The sequence below is a fragment of the Pseudophryne corroboree genome, chromosome 6 (genome assembly GCF_028390025.1).
Source record: "Pseudophryne corroboree isolate aPseCor3 chromosome 6, aPseCor3.hap2, whole genome shotgun sequence".
Taxonomy (NCBI): Eukaryota; Metazoa; Chordata; class Amphibia; order Anura; family Myobatrachidae; genus Pseudophryne; species Pseudophryne corroboree.
The window spans coordinates 38204104-38231034 of NC_086449.1; the positions used below are offsets into that span (position 1 = coordinate 38204104).

General features: G+C 48.9%; 1 protein-coding gene and 2 non-coding genes across 6 annotated transcripts in view; all 3 read right to left on the reverse strand.

Annotated features, from left to right (window-relative positions):
- LOC134934796 (transcription factor HES-7.1-like) overlaps nt 1-26931 on the reverse strand; it is a 230968-nt gene that overhangs the window by 167320 nt on the left and 36717 nt on the right. The gene's annotated exons all lie outside the window — the stretch shown is intronic.
- On the reverse strand, nt 21594-21664 carry TRNAG-GCC (transfer RNA glycine (anticodon GCC)). Its single transcript has one exon. It is a non-coding gene; the product is annotated as a tRNA-Gly (tRNA).
- Nucleotides 24799-24869, reverse strand: TRNAG-GCC (transfer RNA glycine (anticodon GCC)). Its single transcript has one exon. It is a non-coding gene; the product is annotated as a tRNA-Gly (tRNA).

The window sequence follows — 26931 nt, forward strand, 5'->3', positions numbered from 1 at the left end:
CGGGGCAACTGGTTCCACTATCCGTTCCCCGTCGACCATGGACCCACTTGTCGATGGATTTCATTACAGACTTACCCATGTGCAACAAGTTCAATACCATCTGGGTGGTAGTTGACCGGTTCACCAAGATGGCACACTTCATTCCTCTCACCGGTCTTCCGTCAGCTTCCAAGTTGGCTCAAGTATTCATACAAGAGATCTTCCGACTCCACGGTCTTCCTGAAGAAATTATCTCAGATCGAGGAGTTCAATTCACAGCCAAATTCTGGCGAAGTTTATGTCAAGTCCTCCAAGTCAAGCTAAAGTTTTCCACGGCTTACCATCCTCAGACCAATGGTCAAACCGAGAGGGTGAATCAGGACTTGGAGGCCTTCCTCCGCATCTATGTGTCCTCCTCTCAAGATGACTGGGTTCAATTACTTCCCTGGGCCGAGTTCTGTCATAACAACCAGTATCATTCTTCATCTGCTTCAACACCATTCTTCACTAACTTTGGATTCCACCCTAAAGTTCCTGAGTTCCAACCGCTTCCAGCAACTTCTGTTCCCGCAGTGGATATCACCTTGCATCAGTTTGCCAATATCTGGAAGAGCGTACGATCAGCTCTGCTCAAGGCATCGTTCAGGTACAAGAAGTTTGCGGATAAGAAGCGTCGAGCAGTTCCTGCTCTCAAGGTGGGTGATCGGGTATGGTTATCCACGAAGAATTTGAGGTTAAGAGTTCCCAGTATGAAGTTTGCACCTCGCTATATCGGTCCTTTCAAGATTGAACAAGTCATCAATCCTGTTGCTTACAGACTCCAGTTGCCTCCCTTCTTAAAAATACCCAGGACATTCCATGTTTCCCTGTTGAAACCGCTGATCTTGAATCGGTTTCATTCCTCACTTCCTCCAACTCTGAAAGTCCAAACTCAACGAGGCGTTGAGTATGAAGTGGCCAAGATCCTGGACTCACGTCACCGTTACGGTCAACTACAATATCTTATTGACTGGAAGGGTTATGGTCCTGAGGAACGTTCATGGACCAATGCTTCTGATGTCCATGCTCCTCCCTTGGTCCGGAGATTCCATTCCAAGTTTCCTCAAAAGCCAAAGAAGTGTCCTGGGGCCACTCCTAAAGGGGGGGGGTGCTGTCACGATCCGGGTATCTGGACGCCATTTCTTACCCATCAGATGCCTCCTAAGGCTGGCTCAGCGCTCCAGGACCGGATCCCATCTGTTATCCTGATGTGTTCATTCCTGTATCCTCTCCTGTCACTCTGGGACGCTGTCACAGTAAACGCCATATTACACCTGGCATGGCGTCTCCCGCGGCCTCCGCCGCCGTCCCTGAACTTCTGCATGCAGAGTGTCTGAGTGGCGATTACGTCAGCCGCGGCCTCCGCTGTGTCCGCGTGGTTGGATGTGCTTCTGTCAGCCTGGCGCCTCCTGTCTCCGGTGGCCGGCGCCGCCATTACTGTTTTCATTACCACATGGATTACAAACCAAACTTCCCTCCAAGTGTCTGCATGGGCGCAGCCATCTTGGATTCTGTCAGCTGATCATTTCCACCAATCTGTTCTCAGTATTGATAATCTGCATAATTGCCTAGCCAATCCCTTCCTTGCTGCAGGTATAAATACACTGTGCCTGAGCAAGGAAGGCGTCAGTGCTTTGGTTGTCAAACCTAGTTCCTGTTTGTCTCTCTCCTGTGATTGTCTTCCAGGTTCCAGCTCCTGTCTCAAGACTTCCACCATAGAGACCCGCACCAGCATTCCACCTGCGGTGTAGCCTGACTCTCCAATCCATTGTGGATTCATCTGTTTCCAGCTACAACATTACCTGCTTCCAGCTCAGCTTCCAGCAGAGTACAGCTTCCCTTAAAGGGCCGGTGTCCTTTCTACACTTTACCACTCTCCACCGGTATTATTATTTCTCCGCTCTCAAGTTCTACATTTCAGTTCATATTTCATCGCTCCCAAGTTCATTTATTATTTAACTGGTTCCAGCCAGTATCCACTCCGTGCTAACAACAGTCTGGTTCCAGCCAGTATCCACAGCAGCTGTTTTACCTTCAGCAACCCAGCTTTTCCTGGAACACCAGCTGGCACAATCCTGGGTTATCTCCATTGCTACAGTCGGGCCTGGTAAGGACTTTCCATCTAGAAGATCATAAGAACTATCTCACACTACCAGTGCCCTGTGGCTCCTGCCATCCTGTAGTACCCAGGAACTGTATTTATTATTTGCTGACTTTTACGTTTTCTTTTACTGCTGCTGTGTTGCGGAGTTGTCATAATAAACATCATTGACTTTTATCTAAGTTGTCGTGGTCACGCCTTCGGGCAGTTATTATTCATGTTACTTACATGTCCAGGGGTCTGATACAACCTCCCAGGTTCCGGTACATCTCAGCCCCTACAACTGAGGCTGCCTCCCGTCAGCTCAGGCCCTCAGTTGTGACAGGTATGCTTTGATGAATAGGTGGGTTTTTAGTGCCCGTTTGAAGCTTTGCAAGGTCGGGGAGAGTCTAATGGAGCGGGGGAGTGCGTTCCACTGAAGGGGTGCAGCACGGGCAAAATCCTGAACTCGTGCATGGGAAACAGTGACCAGGGCGGTGGAGAGGCGACGGTCATTAGTCGACCGTAGGGGGCGGGAGGGAGTATGAAGGGAAAGGAGGTTGGAGATGTAGGGAGCAGTGGAATTAGAGATGGCCTTGTATGTGAGGGTGAGGAGTTTGAAGAGGATTCTGTAGGGGAATGGGAGCCAGTGTAGATTTTGTCGAAGGGGAGTGGCAGATGTGGTGCGGCGGGAGAGGAAGATAAGCCTAGCTGCGGAGTTCAGGACAGATTGGACGGGAGCAAGATGGTAGCAAGCGAGGCCAGTGAGGAGAACATTGCAGTAGTCAAGTCGTGAGATGACCAGTGAGTGGATGATGAGTTTAGTTGCACTCTGGGAGAGATATGGCCTGATACGAGCAATGTTGCGTAGCTGGAAACGACAGGATTGTGCCAGAGCTTGGATGTGGGGTGCAAAGGAGAGGAAGGAGTCAAGAGTGACGACCAAGCAGCGGAGTTGGGGAACGGGGCAGATGGTGGTGTTGTCAACAATGATGGAGATATTGGTCGGGGGTGCTGCTCTGGATGGGGGGAAGATGATGAGTTCAGTTTTGTCCATGTTGAGCTTTAGAGAGCGTTCAGACATCCAGGAGGAGATTGCGGAAAGGCAGCTGGAAACCTGACAGAGGAGGACAGATCAGGAGATGAGAGGTAGAGTGTTACGTTCACTGTACTTGGTACTCCTGGAACTGGGCGGATGAGCCCCAAGTACAGGAACGTAAAGCTAAAATAGATACGGAGCTCAGCAGCAACCCCTACGGAAACCTGACTCCGTTGTCTCACCCTCGTTGTCAGCCCACGCCTGCGTGACTATGGTTTCTTGGGCCCACGGCAGCCGCGTTTGAAGGGCAGAATATGTCTGCCCAACTCCGATGCCCCCCGGTCTTAGTTGGAGACAAGGCATAAACTGAGATGGGGTGATGACAAGGGGAACCTCTAACTAAAGACAGAAATACAGAGTTAGGGGCGCTACAGAACTTAAATAAAGTATGTGCGGCACAGCCGCCAGGATAAACAACAACAAAGGAAATGCTGTCCACACGCCGACACAATGCTGTTGTGTACCGGCGGTGACAGCATATGCAGAACCCTCTGCAAAACACCAGTAACTAGAAACTAAAGAATACAGCGGCCTTGGCCGACGGACGCGGCAATGCCGCTACTCACGGAACTGGTACAAATACTGGCAAACGGACAGGAACCCCCAATGTAGCTGACACAGGCTCTCAGGACCAGAGGACAGGCAGAGTTCCAATGACTGAGCAGTGGACACCAAGGAACAGGATACCGAATCAGGATCAGGAATAGACAAAGCCACTGGACTTCAGGACAGGAACGCTTCAAAGCAAGACACTGGATCAGACACTGGATCAAGGCTGGAAGCAGCAAGACAGAAGCTCAGGAACTGGACAGGAACTATCACCGGCGTCTGTGAAATGCACTGAGCCAGAATATAACAGGGAGCCCTAATTAATTATGTCATGCAGCTGCCCTGTTGCACGACTGCAACTGACAAGATGCAATTAACAGACAGGTGAGGCCAAACACATGGAAACAGGCTGCAATTACACAGACTCACCACCGGCAGCAAACAAAAGTCTTCTAAACCAGAGCAAAAGGAAATCCAGGCCTGCAAGAGAACTATAACATAAAATACATAAACGGAAAACAGGAATGAACCACTACCTGTGGTTTATAACAGTACCCTCTCCTTAAGGGTGGGCTCCGGACACCCCATGACACCCACGGGGAACAGAAACAGAAGTATAACATAAAATACATAACCAAAATGCAAAACAGGAATGAGCCACAGCCATGGCTCATAACAGTACCCCCCCCCTTGAGGAGGGGTCAACGGACCCCAAAATTCAGGTTTTCCAAAACAAGCTATCCATTAATAAACCTGACACTGGAACAAACAAAGACAAGAACAGAAACAAGCTGTGGCAACAGCTTGTAACAGTGCCCCCCCTTGACGGTGGCCACTGGACACAAGACTAGGGGGGGGGGGGATTCTTTTTTTTGTTTTGTTTTTTACACAAAGCAAGAGTCAATAATTATTTATTTTTCTTCTTTTTTTTTACAAAGTTCTTGAGGTCTGACCAAGGTAATTCCCCAAACATTGTCTGAACTGATGGTACCTTCCAGCAAGGCTGGGTTCAAATCAGAGATTGGTTTCTTAACCTTGGGAACTGAACTTTCAGGCACAGTACTATTACTAGAAGAAGACAGAAAAGCACATCCTGCAGTCAAAACAATGGGCTGAGACTTTTGTGCCGAGTTTACAGTATACGGTGGACTCTCAGCAGATAAGACGGGTGACCTAGAGGAACCTGAACCAATTTCTTTGGAACCATATCTCTTAATAACTGCATCACTGAATGCCGAGGGATCCTGAAGAATGGGATCTTCAGTTTTCATTAAGTTGGACGCCCACTCAAAAGGCTCCCCTCTAAAGGAATATATCAGATAGAGCACAAGGTTCTCTGAAGTGATGCCCAGAAATGGTCTAGACAACAAAATGATGTAATAGTGTCTGTAAAGCGCCAGAAATTGGATTAAGTCCCCATCAAAGATTATAGATGTTGAGATATCAACAGAGTCAGGATCTGCTTCCTTCCCATCTGACTGACTAGAGTGCTTTGCTAGGACCAGGTCACTACTGACCTTACTCGAGGCTGTGGCCTTTGGGACCTCCTTTGGGGCAGTGACCTTCGGGACCCCCTCTAGGGCAGTGGCCCTCGGGAACCCCGCCCGGGGCAGTGGCCTTCGGGAACCCCGCTGGGGCAGTGGCCTTCGGGAACCCCGCTGGGGCAGTGGCCTTCGGGAACCCCGCTGGGGGCAGCACCTCGGATTCTTTTACTGGGACCGGGCCGTCGGCCTCCCTCTCTGGGACCGGGCCGTCGGCCTCCCTCTCTGGGACCGGGCAGTCAGCCTCCCTCTCTGGGACCGGGCAGTCAGCCTCCCTCTCTGGGACCGGGCCGTCAGCCTCCCTCTCTGGGACCGGGCCGTCAGCCTCCCTCTCTGAGTCGATAATTATAGAAACTTCTCCCGGGACTATGACCTCCGGGACTTTTGCTGAAGCTATAACCTTCAGAACCTCCACTAACGCTATGCCTCTTGAGTCCTTTCCTGGGGAAGCGACCTCTAGACCCTTCTCTGGGGCTGTGTCTTTCGAGACCCCACTTGGGGAAATTACTTCAAAGATCCCTTCTGGGGTTTTGCTTCTCGAGTTCCCTTCTAGAACTATGGTTTTAGACACCTTTTCTGGGGTTGCGCTTTTCAAGTCCCTACCTGGGGTAACAGCTTCTGAGACCCCTTCTGGTATTGACACCTGAGCTATTATATTCGATGTCCCTCTATGACCCTGAGCATCGGGTACCGCTCCAGGACTCTGGGCATCGGGTACCACTCCAGGACCCCAGGCATCGGGTACCGCTCCAGGACCCCGGGCATCGGGTACCGCTCCAGGACCCCGGGCATCCACTACCGGGGTTTGTAACTCTGATTCAACAGGAAAATCAAGAGAGGAGAGAAACATTCTCCTTTGGTTCCTGAATCTATAATGGGGCTCCCTAGCCCAAGGACCCCAATTATAGGACAGAGTGCTTTGTAGTGTGGGTTTTGTGACAAGTACCTCTGCCACAGTGGAGACAGGAGTAGGTCTTAAATCCTGACTCAACTTGGCCAGAGGGTAGGACTTGTCGCCACACTTTGGCTTGCGCAACTCACAGGTCTGCAGATAGTGGCCTAAACCCCCACAATATAGGCATAAGTTTAAGTTTCTGCGACGCAGATGCTCCTCTGCTGAGAGCCTGGGCCGCGGAAAACTTTTAAACCTTTTCTCTTCAATTAAACCTGAGGAATTTCTTGTCACCATATTGTGAACAAGAGTCTCTTTAGAGGATGAACTCTCAACAACTTCTGGCAAAATAAGCAAAATTTTGGTCAGAAGGTTTTGCAGTTGCTTTAAGGATTGCTGCAAAACTTCCAGCCGCTCAGGTTTCAAAGCACTGAAAGCAGAGTTCAGGGCTGAGAGAGACGCCTGCAGGGCTTGCATAGTAGGCATAGGAGGATTTCAAACTAGACAAGATTCTAGACAAGATTCTAGACTGGATTCTAGACTGGATTCTAGACTGAATTCTAGACAGGACTGGATTTTGAACTTGACAAGACAAGACTGGACTGGGTTCTGCACACTGGACTGGGTTCTGTACACTGGATTCTAGACAGGGCGGGACTGGGCCAAAAAAGAAAAAACTACTATTTAGCTTTGTTTCTTTTTTGTTGTATGGCCGGTGATAATGTTACGTGCACTGTACTTGGTACTCCTGGAACTGGGCGGATGAGCCCCAAGTACAGGAACGTAAAGCTGAAATAGATACGGAGCTCAGCAGCAACCCCTACGGAAACCTGACTCCGTTTTCTCACCCTCGTTGTCAGCCCACGCCTGCGTGACTATGGTTTCTTGGGCCCACGGCAGCCGCGTTTGAAGGGCAGATTATGTCTGCCCAACTCCGATGCCCCCTGGTCTTAGTTGGAGACAAGGCATTAACTGAGACGGGGTGATGACAAGGGGAACCTCTAACTAAAGACAGAAATACAGAGTTAGGGGCGCTACAGAACTTAAATAAAGTATGTGCGGCACAGCCGCCAGGATAAACAACAACAAAGGAAATGCTGTCCACACGCCGACACAATACTGTTGTGTACCGGCGGTGACAGCATATGCACAACCCTCTGCAAAACACCAGTAACTAGAAACTAAAGAATACAGTGGCCTTGGCCGACGGACACGGCAAAGCCGCTACTCACGGAACCGGTACAAATACTGGCAAACGGACAGGAACCCCCAATGTAGCTGACACAGGCTCTCAGGACCAGAGGACAGGCCGAGTTCCAACGACTGAGCAGTGGACACCAAGGAACAGGATACCGAATCAGGATCAGGAATAGACAAAGCCACTGGACTTCAGGACAGGAACGCTTCAAAGCAAGACACTGGATCAGGGCTGGAAGCAGCAAGACAGAAACTGCTAGACAGAAGCTCAGGAACTGGACAGGAACTATCACCAGCGTCTGTGAAATGCACTGAGCCAGAATATAACAGGGAGCCCTAATTAATTATGTCGTACAGCTGCCCTGTTGCACGACTCCAACTGACAAGATGCAATTAACAGACAGGTGAGGCCAAACACATGGAAACAGGCTGCAATTACACAGACTCACCACCGGCAGCAAACAAGAGTCTTCTAAACCAGAGCAAAAGGAAATCCAGGCCTGCAAGAGAACTATAACATAAAATACATAAACGGAAAACAGGAATGAACCACTACCTGTGGTTTATAACATAAAGTTGTGTGTCATCGGCACAGAGGTGGTATTGAAGGCCAAATGAATTAATGAGTGCACCCAGGGAAGAGGTGTACAGGTAGAACAGAAGGGGTCCAAGGACAGAACCCTGAGGGACACCAACAGGAAGGATGGAAGGGTGTGAGGTGGTGCTGGAGGCAGACACAGAGAAGGAGCGGTTAGTTAGGTAAGAAGAAAACCAGTCAAGGACAGTGCTAGAGAGGCCAGCGTTTTGGAGTGTGCGGAGGAGTAGAGGATGATCTACGGTGTCAAAGGCAGCAGAGAGGTCCAGAAGGATGAGCAGAGAGAAGTGGCCCCTGGATTTGGCCGAAAGCAGGTCATTGGTGACTTTCACCAGGGCAGTCTCAGTTGAGTGGAGTGGGCGAAAGCCAGATTGTAGTGGATCGAGGATGGAGTTGTCAGAGAGGTAGCTTGTGAGATGGCTGTAGACAAGTAATTTGGAGGCGAAAGGGAGAAGAGAGATGGGGCGGTAGTTAGTGGGTGATGAGGGGTCGAGGTTGTGTTTTTTGAGAATAGGTGAGACCAGAGCATGTTTTAATGGCGAGGGGAAGATGCAGGTAGAGAGGGACAGGTTTTAAGAGGTGAGCAAGGTGGGAGCAGGCAGTGGGGGAGAGGGAGCGGAGAAGACGGGAGGGAAGGGGGTCCAGGGGGCAGGTGGAGCGCTTTCAGGAGAAACTTTGGTGAAGCCGGACGGGTTTCTTTAGTCACTTCAAGTCAGACAAAGCTCGCAAACTCATGCATCAGAACTCCAATGGAGCAATAAGGCCTTTGGGTCTGATATGTTAGGTCAACAGTTATATCGCCATGCATAAAGTGGACATGTGACATTCATCATGTCTACACGTACGACATGCCCACATGAAAAATGGTCAACAAAATGTCTCTAGTGGTGTCTCACCTTATCCTCGTGGCAGCGTCATCTTCCAGGTCCCGATGGTCAGATGAGCAGTTCTGGTGGAGATGTGTGATGAGCTGTGATCCAGTGAATCCTCTATTCCTAATCCCTACCTCTCCTCCTAGTGCCTAACCCCCTCCCCTGCCAGCCCAATCCTATAATCCCCCTGCAGCCTAATCCTAACCCTCCTGTCCACTCCGGGAATGAACACTGCTGACAGTGCTATCACATGATTTTCCGCCCAGCGAAGAATCCTTGCAGCTTCTGCCATCGCTCTCCTGCTTCTTGTGCCGCCCTGTCTGTTTACGTGGGCGACTGCCGTGATGTTGTCCGACTGGATCAACACCGGCTGACCCTGAAGCAGAGGCCTTGCTTGACTTAGGGCATTGTAAATGGCCCTTAGTTCCAGGATATTTATGTGAAATGACGTTTCCATGCTTGACCACAAGCCCTGGAAATTTCTTCCCTGTGTGACTGCTCCCCAGCCTCTCAGGCTGGCATCCGTGGTAACCAGGACCCAGTCCTGAATGCCGAATCTGCGGCCCTCTAGAAGATGAGCACTCTGCAACCACCACAGGAGAGACACCCTTGTCCTCGGAGACAGGGTTATCCGCTGATGCATCTGAAGATGCGATCCGGACCATTTGTCCAGCAGATCCCACTGAAAAGTTCTTGCGTGGAATCTGCCGAATGGAATCGCTTCGTAAGAAGCCACCATTTTTCCCAGGACCCTTGTGCATTGATGCACTGACACTTGGCCTGGTTTTAGGAGGTTCCTGACTAGCTCGGATAACTCCCTGGCTTTCTCCTCCGGGAGAAACACCTTTTTCTGGACTGTGTCCAGAATCATCCCTAGGAACAGCAGACGTGTCGTTGGAATCAGCTGCGATTTTGGAATATTTAGAATCCACCCGTGCTGTCGTAGCACTACTTGAGATAGTGCTACTCCGACCTCTAACTGTTCCCTGGACCTTGCCCTTATCAGGAGATCGTCCAAGTAAGGGATAATTAAGACGCCTTTTCTTCGAAGAAGAATCATCATTTCGGCCATTACCTTGGTAAAGACCCGGGGTGCCGTGGACAATCCAAACGGCAGCGTCTGAAACTGATAATGACAGTCCTGTACCACAAACCTGAGGTACCCTTGGTGAGAAGGGTAAATTGGGACATGGAGGTAAGCATCCTTGATGTCCAGAGACACCATATAGTCCCCTTCTTCCAGGTTCGCTATCACTGCTCTGAGTGACTCCATCTTGAATTTGAACCTTTGTATGTAAGTGTTCAAGGATTTCAGATTTAAAATAGGTCTCACCGAGCCGTCCGGCTTCGGTACCACAAACAGCGTGGAATAATACCCCTTTCCCTGTTGTAGGAGGGGTACCTTGATTATCACCTGCTGGGAATACAGCTTGTGAATGGCTTCCAATACCGCCTCCCTGTCGGAGGGAGACGTTGGTAAAGCAGACTTCAGGAACCGGCGAGGGGGAGACGTCTCGAATTCCAATTTGTACCCCTGAGATACTACCTGCAGGATCCAGGTGTCCACTTGCGAGTGAGCCCACTGCGCGCTGAAATTCTTGAGACGGCCCCCCACCGTACCTGAGTCCGCTTGTAAGGCCCCAGCGTCATGCTGAGGACTTGGCAGAAGCGGGGGAGGGCTTCTGTTCCTGGGAAGAGGCTGCCTGCTGCAGTCTTTTTCCCCTTCCTCTGCCCCGGGGCAGAAATGAGTGGCCTTTTGCCCGCTTGCCCTTATGGGGACGAAAGGACTGAGCCTGAAAAGACGGTGTCTTTTTCTGCTGAGAGGTGACCTGGGGTAAAAAGGTGGATTTCCCAGCCGTTGCCGTGGCCACCAGGTCCGATAGACCGACCCCAAATAACTCCTCCCCTTTATACGGCAATACTTCCATATGCCGTTTGGAATCCGCATCACCTGACCACTGTCGCGTCCATAACCCTCTTCTGGCAGAAATGGACAGCGCACTTACTCTTGATGCCAGAGTGCAAATATCCCTCTGTGCATCTCGCATATATAGAAATGCATCCTTTAAATGCTCTATAGTCAATAATATACTGTCCCTGTCCAGGGTATCAATATTTTCAGTCAGGGAATCCGACCAAGCCACCCCAGCACTGCACATCCAGGCTGAGGCGATTGCTGGTCGCAGTATAACACCAGTATGTGTGTATATACTTTTTAGGATATTTTCCAGCTTCCTATCAGCTGGATCCTTGAGGGCAGCCGTATCAGGAGACGGTAACGCCACTTGTTTTGATAAGCGTGTGAGCGCCTTATCTACCCTAGGGGGTGTTTCCCAACGCGCTCTAACCTCTGGCGGGAAAGGGTATAATGCCAATAATTTTTTAGAAATTAGCAGTTTTTTATCGGGGGAAACCCACGCTTCATCACACACCTCATTTAATTCGTCTGATTCAGGAAAAACTACGGGTAGTTTTTTCACACCCCACATAATACCCTTTTTTGTGGTACTTGTAGTATCAGAAATGTTCAAAACCTCCTTCATTGCCGTGATCATGTAACGTGTGGCCCTACTGGAAATCACGTTTGTTTCCTCACCGTCGACACTGGAGTCAGTGTCCGTGTCTGTGTCGACCATCTGAGGTAACGGGCGCTTTAGAGCCCCTGACGGTGTTTGAGACGCCTGGACAGGTACTAACTGATTTGCCGGTTGTCTCATGTCGTCAACAGTCTTTTGTAAAGTGCTGACGCTATCACGTAATTCCTTCCATAAGACCATCCAGTCAGGTGTCGACTCCCTAGGGGGTGACATCACTATTACAGGCAATTGCTCCGCCTCCATACCATTTTCCTCCTCATACATGTCGACACAAACGTACCGACACACAGCACACACACAGGGAATGCTCTGATAGAGGACAGGACCCCTTTGCCAGCACACACCAGAGCGCTATATATATACAGGGATAACCTTATATAAGTGTTTTTCCCTATATAGCTGCTGTATAGATTAATCTGCCAATTTAGTGCCCCCCCTCTCTTGTTTTACCCTGTTTCTGTAGTGCAGGACTGCAGGGGAGAGTCAGGGAGACGTCCTTCCAGCGGAGCTGTGAGGGAAAATGGCGCTTGTGTGCTGAGGAGATAGGCTCCGCCCCCTTCTCGGCGGCCTTTCTCCCGCTTTTTTGAGGAAAACTGGCAGGGGTTAAATGCATCCATATAGCCCAGGAGCTATATGTGATGTATTTTTTGCCATCTAAGGTGTTTTTATTGCCTCTCAGGGCGCCCCCCCCCCAGCGCCCTGCACCCTCAGTGACCGGAGTGTGAAGTGTGCTGAGAGCAATGGCGCACAGCTGCGGTGCTGTGCGCTACCTTATTGAAGACAGGACGTCTTCTGCCGCCGATTTCCCGGACCTCTTCTGTCTTCTGGCTCTGTAAGGGGGCCGGCGGCGCGGCTCTGGGACCCATCCATGGCTGGGCCTGTGATCGGTCCCTCTGGAGCTAATGTCCAGTAGCCTAAGAAGCCCAATCCACTCTGCACGCAGGTGAGTTCGCTTCTTCTCCCCTTAGTCCCTCGATGCAGTGAGCCTGTTGCCAGCAGGACTCACTGAAAATAAAAAACCTATACTTAAACTTTTTCACTAAGCAGCTCAGGAGAGCCACCTAGTGTGCAACCTTCTCGTTCGGGCACAAAAATCTAATTGAGGCTTGGAGGAGGGTCATAGGGGGAGGAGCCAGTGCACACCAGGTAGTCCTAAAGCTTTTACTTTTGTGCCCAGTCTCCTGCGGAGCCGCTATTCCCCATGGTCCTGACGGAGTCCCATCATCCACAAGGACGTCAGAGAAATCTACATTAAAACTTTCAATCAACTTAAGAGGTTGGAGCCACTCTGAACCACAATTGCCATTTGTTCTGGAGGTTGATGCCGCTAAAACAGCATTTTGGGCAATTAGTGCCTGCTATACCTTGAATAATAAGAATTTACTTACCGATAATTCTATTTCTCATAGTCCGTAGTGGATGCTGGGGACTCCGTCAGGACCATGGGGAACAGCGGCTCCGCAGGAGACAGGGCACATCTAAAGAAAACTTTTAGGATCACATGGTGTGTACTGGCTCCTCCCCCCATGACCCTCCTCCAAGCCTCAGTTAGGTACTGTGCCCGGACGAGCGTACACAATAAGGAAGGATCTTGAATCCCGGGTAAGACTCATACCAGCCACACCAATCACACTGTACAACTTGTGATCTGAACCCAGTTAACAGTATGATAACAAACGAAGTAGCCTCTGAAAAGATGGCTCACAACAATAATAATAACCCGATTTTTGTAACAATAACTATGTACAAGTATTGCAGACAATCCGCACTTGGGATGGGCGCCCAGCATCCACTACGGACTATGAGAAATAGAATTATCGGTAAGTAAATTCTTATTTTCTCTAACGTCCTAGTGGATGCTGGGGACTCCGTCAGGACCATGGGGATTATACCAAAGCTCCCAAACGGGCGGGAGAGTGCGGATGACTCTGCAGCACCGAATGAGAGAACTCCAGGTCCTCCTTAGCCAGAGTATCAAATTTGTAAAATTTTACAAACGTGTTCTCCCCTGACCACGTAGCTGCTCGGCAAAGTTGTAATGCCGAGACCCCTCGGGCAGCCGCCCAAGATGAGCCCACCTTCCTTGTGGAGTGGGCCTTTACAGATTTAGGCTGTGGCAGGCCTGCCACAGAATGTGCAAGTTGGATTGTGCTACAGATCCAACGCGCAATCGTCTGCTTAGACGCAGGAGCACCCATCTTGTTGGGTGCATACAATATAAACGAGTCAGATTTTCTGACTCCAGCTGTCCTTGAAATATATATTTTTAATGCTCTGACAACGTCCAGTAACTTGGAGTCCTCCAAGTCGCTAGTAGCCGCAGGCACCACAATAGGCTGGTTCAAGTGAAAAGCCGAAACCACCTTAGGGAGAAAATGAGGACGTGTCCGCAGTTCTGCCCTGTCCGAATGGAAAATCAGATATGGGCTTTTGTACGATAAAGCCGCCAACTCTGAAACTCTCCTGGCTGAAGCCAGGGCCAGTAGCATGGTTACTTTCCATGTAAGATACTTCAAATCTACAGATTTGAGAGGCTCAAACCAATGAGATTTGAGAAAATCCAAAACTACGTTTAGATCCCACGGTGCCACTGGGGGCACAATCGGGGGCTGTATATGTAGTACACCCTTGACAAAAGTTTGTTCTTCAGGCACTGAAGCCAATTCCTTCTGGAAGAAGATTGATAAGGCCGAAATTTGAACTTTAATAGACCCCAATTTTAGGCCCATAGACAATCCTGCCTGCAGGAAATGTAAGAATCGACCCAATTGAAATTCTTCCGTTGGGGCCTTCTTGGCTTCACACCACGCAACATATTTTCTCCAAATGCGGTGATAATGTTGTGCGGTCACTTCCTTCCTAGCCTTAATCAAGGTAGGAATAACTTCCTCTGGAATGCCCTTTTCTTTTAGAATCCGGCGTTCAACCGCCATGCCGTCAAACGCAGTCGCGGTAAGTCTTGGAACATACAAGGTCCCTGCTGAAGCAGATCCCTTCTTAGAGGTAGAGGCCACGGATCCTCCGTGAGCATCTCTTGAAGTTCCGGATACCAAGTTCTTCTTGGCCAATCCGGAGCCACTAGTATTGTTCTTACTCCCCTTTTCCGAATAATTCTCAGTACCTTTGGTATGAGAGGCAGAGGAGGAAACACATACACTGACTGGTACACCCATGGTGTTACCAGAGCGTCCACAGCTATTGCCTGAGGGTCTCTTGACCTGGCGCAATATCTGTCCAGTTTTTTGTTGAGGCGAGACGCCATCATATCCACCTTTGGTTTTTCCCAACGGTTCACAATCATGTGGAAAACTTCCGGATGAAGTCCCCACTCTCCCGGGTGAAGGTCGTGTCTGCTGAGGAAGTCTGCTTCCCAGTTGTCCACTCCCGGGATGAACACTGCTGACAGTGCTATGACATGATTTTCCGCCCAGCGAAGAATCCTTGCAGCTTCTGTCATTGCTCTTCTGCTTCTCGTGCCGCCTTGTCTGTTTACGTGGGCGACTGCCGTGATGTTGTCCGACTGGATCAACACCGGCTGACCCTGAAGCAGCGGTTTTGCCAAGCTTAGAGCATTGTATATCGCTCTTAGCTCCAGTATATTTATGTGAAGAGACGTCTCCAGGTCTGACCATACACCCTGGAAGTTTCTTCCCTGTGTGACTGCTCCCCAGCCCCGTAGGCTGGCATCCGTAGTCACCAGGACCCAGTCCTGTATGCCGAACCTGCGGCCCTCTAACAGATGGGCACTCTGCAACCACCACAGGAGAGACAACCTTGTTCTTGGTGACAGTGTTATCCGCTGATGCATGTGCAGATGCGATCCGGACCATTTGTCCAGCAGATCCCACTGAAATGTTCGTGCATGGAATCTGCCGAATGGAATTGCTTCGTAAGAAGCCACCATCTTTCCCAGGACTCTTGTGCATTGATGTACTGACACAGTTCCTGGTTTTAGGAGGTTCCTGACCAGTTCGGATAACTCCCTTGCTTTCTCCTCCGGGAGAAACACCTTTTTCTGAACCGTGTCCAGAATCATTCCCAGGAACAGCAGACGTGTTGTCGGGGTCAATTGAGATTTTGGAAGATTCAGAATCCACCCGTGTTGCTGAAGCACTACTTGGGTTAGTGCTACACCGACTTCCAGCTGTTCTCTGGACTTTGCCCTTATCAGGAGATCGTCCAAGTAAGGGATAATTAATACGCCTTTTCTTCGTAGAAGAACCATCATTTCGGTCATTACCTTGGTAAAGACCCGAGGGGCCGTGGACAAACCAAACGGCAGCGTTTGAAACTGATAATGACAGTCTTGTATCACGAACCTGAGATACCCTTGGTGTGAGGGGTAAATTGGGACATGCAGATAAGCATCTTTTATGTCCAGGGACACCATGAAGTCCCCTTCTTCCAGATTCGCTATCACTGCTCTGAGTGACTCCATCTTGAACTTGAATTTCTGTATGTACAGGTTCAAGGATTTCAGATTTAGAATAGGTCTTACCGAACCGTCCGGCTTCGGTACCACAAATAGTGTGGAATAATACCCCTTTCCCTGTTGTAGGAGGGGTACCTTGACTATCACCTGCTGAGAATACAGCTTGTGAATGGCTTCCAATACCGTCGTCCTTTCTGAGGGAGACGTTGGTAAAGCAGACTTTAGGAACCGGCGAGGGGGAGACCTTTCGAACTCCAACATGTAACCCTGAGATACTATCTGCAGGATCCACGGGTCCACCTGTGAGCGAGCCCACTGATTGCTGAAAATCTTTAGTCGACCCCCCACCGCTCCTGAGTCCGCTTGTAAAGCCCCAGCGTCATGCTGATGGCTTTGTAGAACCCGGGGCGGGCTTCTGGTCCTGGGCAGGGGCTGCTTGCTGCCCTCTCTTACCCTTTCCTCTGCCTCGCGGCAGATAAGACTGTCCTTTTGCTCGCTTGTTTTTATAGGAGCGAAAGGACTGCGGCTGAAAAGACGGGTGTCTTTTTCTGTTGGGAGGGGGTCTGAGGTAAAAAAGTGGATTTGCCGGCAGTTGCCGTGGCCACCAGATCCGATAGACCGACCCCAAATAATTCCTCTCCTTTATATGGCAATACTTCCATATGCCTTTTGGAATCCGCATCACCTGACCACTGTCGCGTCCATAAACTTCTTCTGGCAGATATGGACATCGCACTTACTCTTGATGCTAGAGTACAAATATCCCTCTGAGCATCTCGCATATAAAGAAACGCATCCTTTAATTGCTCTAGAGTCAATAAAATACTGTCCCTATCCAGGGTATCAATATTTTCAGTCAGGGAATCCAACCACACTACCCCAGCACTGCACATCCAGGCTGAGGCTATTGCCGGTCGCAGTATAACACCAGTATGAGTGTATATACTTTTCAGGTTAGTTTCCAGCCTCCTATCCGCTGGATCCTTGAGGGCGGCCGTATCAGGAGACGGCAACGCCACTTGCTTTGATAAACGTGTGAGCGCCTTATCCACCCTAGGGGGTGTTTCCCAGCGCGTCCTAACCTCTGGTGGGAAAGGGTATAATGCCAATAACTTCTTAGAAATTAGAAGTTTTCTATCTGGGTTAACCCACGCTTCATCACACACGTCATTCAATTCCTCTGATTCTGGAAAAGCTACAGGTAGTTTTTTCACCCCCCACATAATACCCCTTTTTGAGGTACCAGCAGTATCAGAGATCTGCAAAGCCTCCTTCATTGCCGTGATCATATAACGTGTGGCCCTGTTGGAAAATACGTTTGTTTCTTCACCGTCGACACTAGATTCATCTGTGTCGGTACCCGTGTCGACTGACTAAGGTAAGGGACGTTTTACAGCCCCTGACGGTGTCTGAGACGCCTGAGCCGGTACTGACTGGTTTTCCGGCCGTCTCATTTCGTCTACTGACTTTTGTAATGTACTAACATTATCACGTAATTCCATAACTAAAGCCATCCATTCCGGTGTCGACTCCCTAGGGGGTGACATCACCATTACCGGCAATTGCTCTGCCTCCACACCAACATCGTCCTCATACATGTCGACACACACGTACCGACACACAGCAGCCACACAGGGAATGCTCTAATCGAAGACAGGACCCCCTTAGCCCTTTGGGGAGACAGAGGGAGAGTTTGCCAGCACACACCAAAAGCGCTATAAATGTATATAAACAACCCTAAAAGGTGTTGTTTTTGTTATAAGCGCTTTTAATATATAAATATCGCCAATTTATGCCCCCCTTCTCTTTGTTACCCTGTTTCTGTAGTGCAGTGCAGGGGAGAGTCCTGGGAGCCTTCCTCACAGCGGAGCTGAGCAGGAAAATGGCGCTGAGTGCTGAGGAGAATAAGCTCCGCCCCTTTTCCGGCGGGCTTTTCTCCCGGGTTTTGAGAAATCTGGCCTGGGTTAAATACATACATATAGCCTTAATGGCTATATGTGATGTATTCTTTGCCACTAAAGGTATTTAATATTGCTGCCCAGGGCGCCCCCAGCAGCGCCCTGCACCCTCCGTGACTGGTCAGTGAGAAGTGTGTAGCAACAATGGCGCACAGCTGCCGTGCTGTGCGCTACCTTCATGAAGACTGAAGAGTCTTCTGCCGCCTGTTTCCGGACCTCCGATCTTCAGCATCTGTAAGGGGGGTCGGCGGCGCGGCTCCGGGACGAACCCCAGGATGACCTGTGTTCCGACTCCCTCTGAAGCTATGTCCAGTAGCCTAAGACTCCAATCCATCCTGCACGCAGGTGAGTTGAAAATCTCTCCCCTAAGTCCCTCGATGCAGTGAGCCTGTTGCCAGCAGGACTCACTGAGATTTAAAACCTAAAAAAAAACTTTTTCTAAGCAGCTCTTTAGGAGAGCCACCTAGATTGCACCCTGCTCGGACGGGCACAAAAACCTAACTGAGGCTTGGAGGAGGGTCATGGGGGGAGGAGCCAGTACACACCATGTGATCCTAAAAGTTTTCTTTAGATGTGCCCTGTCTCCTGCGGAGCCGCTGTTCCCCATGGTCCTGACGGAGTCCCCAGCATCCACTAGGACGTTAGAGAAAATATAATTGCTGCTATTTCTTCACAAGCTATTTACCCATCATCACAGAAGTTCTATTAAGGAAAATCTTAATGACACAGTATTACAGTTATGTGTCTCAGAGATCTTCTTCAGCATGTTCCGTCTAATCAGTGTAACTACAAATGAAGATGAAGTATCAACACTCTTCTTATCCTCCTCCTCTACTACCTCTCCTCTTGATCCTATACCCTCACAAATAAGTAAAGCTCTGTCTCCTGGGCTCATCCCAACCTTAACTAAAATCTTTAATCTCTCTTCACATCTTTCCTTCACCATTCAAGCATGCGGTGATTACTCCCATTCTGTCCAAACAAAATTCTGTCCCTGACTCTCTCTCAAACTACCATCCCATATCTCAGCCCCCATGCCCCTACAAGCTACTTGAGAGACTTACCTACGCTTGACTCACACCACTTCCTGGACCCACATCAGTCAGGCTTTCGTTCCCAACACTCCACAGAGACAGCACTGACTAAAGTAGTGAATAATTTGGTCACGGCGAAGTCCAAATGCCATTACTCAATTCTTATTCTCCTAGATTTCTCTGCTGCTTTAGACATGTTGACCACTCTTTTCTCATATGAACACTACAATCCCTAGGTACTCAGGACACAGCCCATTCTTGGTTCATATCCTACCTATCTAATCGCTCTTTCAGTGTTTGCTTCTCTGAATCCACCTCCTCTTCGCTACCTCAATTAGTTGGAGTACCGCAAGGCTTAGGTCCTCTTAGGTCCTTTGATTTTCTCAATCTATACCTCATCTCTTGGCAAACTAATCAAATCTTTCGGAATTCAGTATCATCTATATGCGGGTGATACTCAAATCTACCTATACTCTCCAGATTTGTCACAACCTCTGTGTCACTGAATACCTTACTGCCGTTTCACCTTAGATGTCATCACGCCACCTCAAACTTAGTATTTCCAAAACAGAATTAATTTTATTCCCAACAACTAATAATAGTTACCAACTTGACATATCTATCACAGTTGAGAACTCGATAATCAATCCTACCACACAACCTCACTGCTTAGGTGTCATCCTTGACTCTGAACTGTCCTTTGTTCCCCACATTCCATCTGTCTCAATATCGTGTTACATGTATCTAAAAACTTACCCAAGATATGACCATACCTTACACAAGACACTGCAAAACCGCCATGCTCTTATCTCCCACAGTGATTATTGCAATAGTCTTCTTACTGGTCTTACCAAAGAGAGACTCTCACCACTACAATCCATTCTGAATGCAGCTGCAAGGCTGATCTTCCTCACTAGATTTTCATCGTCAGTGATCCATTCTGTCAGTCCCCGTATTCAATATAAAATACTTTTGCTCACACACAAGGCCATTAAACAAACTACGCCAGGGTACATCTCTTCCCTTATCTCAAAATATCTCCTAACCCGAACTCTTCACACTCATTATTCGCTCCCATTCACGATTGCAGAACTCTCTTCGGGCTGCACCCGCACTGTGGAATGCCCTTCCACGCAAAATAAGACTCTCCTGTAATCTCCAAACCTTCAAGCGCTCCCTATAAACTCACCTCTTCAGGCATCTTATGAAATTCCCGAACCGCCCACATAAGCGTCATAAACTTCCCTATCCAATTAAATCCCCACTGTACAGTCCTCAAATATTTTCTCTTTCTTCCCTTTTCCATCCTCCTGACCCCAGGCCAACATTGCTGTGTGGACGTATCATACAGCCCACCAAGAACCTTTGCAATCTGGTGGACTATTATGCAATAGATAACACCAATCTGGTGGACTATTATGCAATAGATAACACCAATCTGGTGGACTATTATGCAATAGATAACACCAATCCTTGTGTATCAACACCTATTTACCTATAGATTTTAAGTTTGTGTGCAGGGCCCTCCTACCTCTATGACTGTCTGTTATTACCCAGTTTTGTTTCATCCTTGTTTCCAATTGTAAAGTGCAACGGAATTTGCTATGCTATCCAAGAAACTGTTAATAAATACATAAGTTCTTATTATCACAGACCCAGCCTCATCATCTTTCTGCTGTTTGTCTTCCCTCTCTGCATATGTATACCTGTCACTTCCCCCTCTCACTATCTATTCTTCATGACTCCTTCCACTCGTTTCTACTGTATTTGTCTCTGCCACCTCTCTTTCTTACATCTCTTCCCACATTTTATATTTATTTAGTTTTTTATATAGCGCAGCATATTCCATTGCGCTTTACAATTGGAAACAACAGTAAAGGGCCCTACACACTGGTCGATACCAGTGAAAGATATGAACGATCTCGTTCATTAATGAACGAGATACCGTTCATATCTTTCAGTGTGGAGGCACCAACGATGAACGATGTGCGGCCCCGCGCTCGTTCATCGTTGGTGCCCCGTTGCTTGTACATGCAGGCCAATATGGACGATCTCGTCCATATTTGCATGCACTGCTATGGAGCCGGGTGACGGGGGGAGTGAAGAAACTTCACTCCACCGTCACCTCTGCCCGCCGCCGGGTCGCCCGTCTGCCGTATCGGCGGTTGGGCAGCTCGGCGGCAGGTCGCCAAGTCTGTAGGGCCCATTATAAGACGAACTGGGTAATAATAGACAGACACAGAGGTAGGAAGGCCCTGCTCGCAAGTTTACAATCTATAGGGGATTAGGAACAATACACAATGATAGACACTATTTATAGCATAGCGGTCCCACCAGATTGTAAAAACAGTACTGATAGGATGTAATTAGATTTGAATGCTTCTGAAGGTCGTGTGGGCGTTTCAGGATATCTCCTGCATGTCCCTTTTACCTCTCCATATCACCTGTCTGTCTCTCACACTCTCTCTGCACAGCTTCGGTCTCTCATCCTTTTCACGCCTGTCTCCCTCTTCTCTGCACCGAAAGTTCTTCCCAGGTGGGTAGTTTGGCAGTACTTCACCTACATGTGTCCGGAATTGATGATGTGGCAGCATTCCTTATTCCACTGAACTGTGTACTTGCTTTGCAGTGTACACTTATAAAATGTAATGCAAAATTTGAATTAAAAAAACATGCACATTAGCAGTAATCAAATCTGCAAAAATGAATGTATGAAAAAAAAACTATGCTGCATTGGCCGGGAATCGAAACCGGGCCTCCCGCGTGGCAGGCAAGAATTCTACCACTGAACCACCAATGCTCACATGAACTGTTGAAATGTAAAAGTAACAATCTGAACCATTCATTTTTGTTTGAGAGATTAAAATTGATGAATAGTCAAAAGGGTGAAGGGCATACTTGATAACTTCTTGGATAAGTGTATAGAAAGTGTGGGCTGGTGACAGGGCTACAACCTTTATATAGCGTATCCGGACTCCAGGGCGACACCACTTAGGTCGACATGAAAAAGGTCTACATGGGTTTTTAATTTTCCCCATTTTTTTAATTTTTTCATACTTTACGATCCAAGCAGTGGTAGCGGAGCAAGGCACCTTGCCCGAAGCGCGAGCCATGCGAGGGGACACGGTGCACTAATTGGGGTTCCTGGTCACATTACGGAGAAAACAACACCAGAGAAAACATTAAAAACTCATGTCGACCTTTTTCCATGTCGACCTATTTTCCATGTCGACTTTTTTTCAGGTGTCGACCTAAGTGAAGTCGACGCTGAGTCCCAGACCCTTATATAGTTATATATGTTTTTGTAAGGTGAGTATTTGAAAACCATATGTGTTGTCTGTACTGTGTTTTGATATTATCTGGTTGTGAGCTTTGTTTTTGTTAAACAAAATTGTACTGATTATTTACAATGTAAATTTTGGAAAAATATTAGCCAAATAAGGGGTATATTCAATTAGGGTCGAAAACAGCCGTCTGTCGAAAAGACGTCAGTTTTCCACTTTCTAAGGTCAAATAGTGATTCGACCTATTCAAACCAAGCTGTTTTTATTCGACAAGTCTGGGAATTCGACTTGTCGAGTAGTACGTGAATCGGCGGTATAGCTGCCGATTCACGTACTTCTGAGTGAAACAGGGCCAAATTTGACAGGATTTGGCCCCGTTTCCGACCATCTCAGTCCAACATAAAAAAATGTCGGACTGAGATGTGGGACCCAGAGGAGAGGGGGGGAGCAGCAGGGAGACGGGAGAGAGCTGCGGGCATACAGGGGAGATGAGCGCTACAGCACAGAGCTGCAGCAGGATGTCACACAGCCGCGCCGCTCACGGCACCTTCCACCCAGCTCCAGCAAGTGAGGTCACGCTTGCTGGAGCCGGGTGGACACTGCCATGAGGTCGAGTGGCTGTGTGACATCCTCCTGCAGCGCTGCTCTCCTCCGTCTGGCCGCGGCTGTCCCCGCTGGTCCCCCCCCCCTCCTCCTCTGGGTCCCTCATCTCAAATCGACTTGAAAAAGTCGAATTGAGATGAGATTGAATAGGGGTTGTCGGATCCATTCCGACAAATGCATGTCGGAATGGATCCGACCCTAATTGAATATATCCCTATGCTGTTAAAGGTAGAAGTGTTCATGTAACTTTTAATTAATACCGCATTCAGATCGCAAATGCCGGATCCTACCCGCTAAGACAAACGTGTACTTACCGGGTGGGATCGGCATTTGCGCTCCTCTGCTGGCTTTCCGACCCGGCAATATACCGGGTCGGTTGCCATAGCAGCGGAGGGAGCAGCAGCAGCAGCAGGGGCGGGGGTGGAGGCGGCGCCGGGAGATAAGCTCATCTCCTGCGCCGCCTCTGCCTATGCTGTGAATGGGAGCCGATTTGCATCGGAACGGCTCCCATTCACACTGCGCCTGACCCGGTAATCAACCCGGTAAGAACCCTTCTTTTTTACCGGGTTGAATTACCGGGTCAGGCGACCCGCTAATTCACAATTGGACCTTTCACATCGCACACGGACCCGTTTCGACACGGCAATATGCCGTGTCGGTACCGGGTTTTCAGTGCGATGTGAAAGGGGTATAAGAGTCTCATAGGTGATTTGTCTCTTTGGGAATATGATGTACATGAGAAGTACAGGTGTAGCACTTTCAGCTCTTAATTAGAGTACTGCTGCTTACCAGGATGTTACGAGTGGGGTTCGGATAGCACATGTCTCCGTTGGTGTAATTTGCACTGACTAAGGGACTAATTCAGATCTCATCGCTTCTCTGCGTTTACGCACAGCGGGCGATCAGGTACTAACTGTGCATGTGTATGCACTGCAATGCGCAGGCATGTCGAACAGCAACAACAGGGATCGCTGGTCAGCGAAGGGATGGTGCGAAAAATCCGATCGCACGGGCGTTAGCAAGGTCATTGACAAGACAAAGCCGTTTGTGGGTGGTAACTAACCATTTACTGGGAGTGTCCGGAAAAACGCAGGCGTTCACAAGCGTTTTCAGGCAGGGAGTGTGATGTCAGCTCCGGCCTCGATCACCCTGTTCTCATCGCACTGTAGGAGTAAGTCCTCGGCTGCGCAGAGACTGCACAAAGTGGATTTTTGCAGCAAGGTGAGTGACAGGAAGCGGATGTTTGGGGGTGGTAACTGGCCGTTTTCTTGGAGTGTCCGGAAAAACGCAGGCGTTCCCAAGCGTGTTTAGGGCGGGTGTGTGACGTTAGCTCCGGATCTGAACAGCCTGTTTCTATTGCACTGTAGGAGTAAGACCTGGGCTACGCACAGACTGGAAAAAACATTCGATGGTGAGTTGTGAACGGATTTGCAGCTGTCCCTTGTCTGGCGGAAATTTCGCACGGCGTACACATGCATTCGCACACTTGCACAGAGCGGGTTTTCTTTCTATGAGCGGCGGCTATCTGATCGCAGACCGCTGCAAATACGCACAGCAGCAATCAGGTCTGAATCGGGCCCAAAATCTGTTAACATTGGCAAAAGCTGTTTTTTTACAGGAAAAAAATATGTGCCGTTCTTTCAATCCTTACAGAAGAACATAAAAAAGTATTGTAGTATTTTCATCTCGATTAAAAATAGGAAATTCTACGACATACAGCATAGAAACATAAACATTGATAGAAAACTTGTCGGCAAATTTCAAGGCCTAGATTTTTTTGTATGTTATTCTTTTTGTGTTGACGGGCAACATCAACTCATGAGCAAGCTGATTTTAGCTGCAGAACCCTTCCAACACTTGTTGCTCTGTTGTAAGGAATAGCACAGCTTGAGATATTGATAATGTGGCAGCATTCCTTATTCCACTGAACTGTGTACTTACTTTGCAGTGCGCACTTATAAAATGCAATGCAAAATTGAAATGAAAAAACATGCACATTAGCAGTAATCAAATCTGCAAAAATGAATGTATGAAAAGAAAACTATGCTGCATTGGCCGGGAATCGAACCCGGGCCTCCCGCGTGGCAGGCGAGAATTCTACCACTGAACCACCAATGCTCACATGAACTGTTGAAATGTAAAAGTAATAATCTGAAGCACTCATTTTTGTTTGAAAGATTAAAATTGATGAATAGTCAAAAGGGTGAAGGGCATACTTGATTCAGATTCATCTGCACTTCAAATTACAAGAGCATCATCTACAATGGACCATGGCCCTCATTCCGAGTTGTTCGCTCGGAGTTTTTCATCGCATCGCAGTGAGAATTCTCTTAGTGCGCATGCGCAATGTTCGCTCTGCGACTGCGCCAAGTAACTTTACTATGAAGAAAGTAAGTTTACTCACGGCTTTTTCATCGCTCCGACGTTCGCATTGTGATTGACAGGAAATGGGTGTTACTGGGCGGATGCACGGCGTTTTAGGGGCGTGTGGCTGAAAACGCTACCGTTTCCGGAAAAAACGCAGGAGTGGCCGGGGAAACGGTGGGTGTGCCTGGGCGAACGCTGGGTGTGTTTGTGACGTCAGCCAGGAACGAAAAGCACTGAACTGATCGCACAGGCAGAGTAAGTCTGAAGCTACTCAAAAACTGCTAACTCGTTTGTGATCGCAATATTGCGCATACATCGGTCGCACATTTAAGAAGCTAAGATTCACTCCCAGTAGGCGGCGGCTTAGCGTGTGTAACTCTGCAACATTCGCCTTGCGAGCGAACAACTCGGAATGAGGGCCCATATTTCCTGCTGACTGGCAGGAAATATGGTCCGCTATGGATGGTTTTTCATCACTGGTGAAGATCTGATAGTGGGCCTAATTCAGGTTGGATTGCAAATCGTGATCCAACTGGAAGTTTTGCGGTCGGCCTGCAGGCGCATGCGCAGTGCCCATACTGCGCATGCGCCCGCACTTTCTGCGTGGGGGGGTGGGGGGGGCGCAGAAAATGCAATCGCCTCTGCCTGTCAATCAGGCAGAGGCGGTCGCGGGGAGGACAACGCTCCGATTCCAGGGAGGAGATGGAGCGCTGCGGGGGGCGATGAATCATGAACGGGGGGCGGTGACGGACAAACGGGGGCGCGTTGGGAGCGTGATGTCACACGCAGCCCCCGTGATCAGGAAAATGGCGGAGAGCCTCCTGCGGCCGCAGCTAAGCTGCGCTGGCAGGAGGCTCCTACAGTTTCTGCTGACAAGCAGAAATTGCGAAGCGTTCGCAATTTCTGCTTGTTCAACTAGGAGAGGCTCCGGTCAGCATGCTGGGCAGCCTTGCCCAGCGATGGGTGGCCTGCAGCATGTGATCCAAAGGATAGCAAATTCTGAGGCCCCGTATCTATAAGAGTTGAAAACCTGTGCACTGAGGAAAACACAACTAATGGGATGGACTAAGCAGCTGATCAACAAGGTGGCCCAACTTAGGTAGGTAAATAAAGAGCGAATAACTGCACTAGTGTCCTCGTGTTGGTGTATGAGATATACAAGGTGTGTGCAATAAGTTTTTAGATGTGCAGTGCATAGAGTAGACATTATCTGACTGTCTGACTAAAGTTCTTGTGAAATGTCAAGGCACAGAACCGTATATAAGCAGCACTGCACACCGAAGAAGTCAGCATGTTCACTTCCTTCACAAACTCATTATGGAGCTCAACAGAGGCCATTGGACAGCCATGATCTTCAACGACTACAAGACTGGTCTGCGACAGGAGAGTTTTGACTTTCTGTGAGCTGCTTTTGGGGTGGAAGTACCATCTGGTTTGAGTGGTTTGCAGAATTTTGGCATCAGAAATGGACTCTGGAAGACAAAGATCACATCGGTCGACCTGTGTCTGCCATCACCGAGTACAATGTTGCTGCCGTGCGTGCCATGGTTGAATCGACCGTGGCCCAATTAGAGGAGATAGGCATCTCATCGGGATCAGCTTGATGCTCCATGAAAAGCTTGGCCAGATCAAGGTTTGTGTATGTTAGGTGACCAATCAGCTGACTCGAGAACAGAAGGAGGCTCGGGTGACTTGATGCCGCAACACGCTGGCAAGGTGTGATGGTGCAGCTCCCCCACGTATATCCTCGGTAGGACTCCTTCTGTATTTTATGTATTATCACACAATGCTTGGTGTGATATTTTTATTAAGT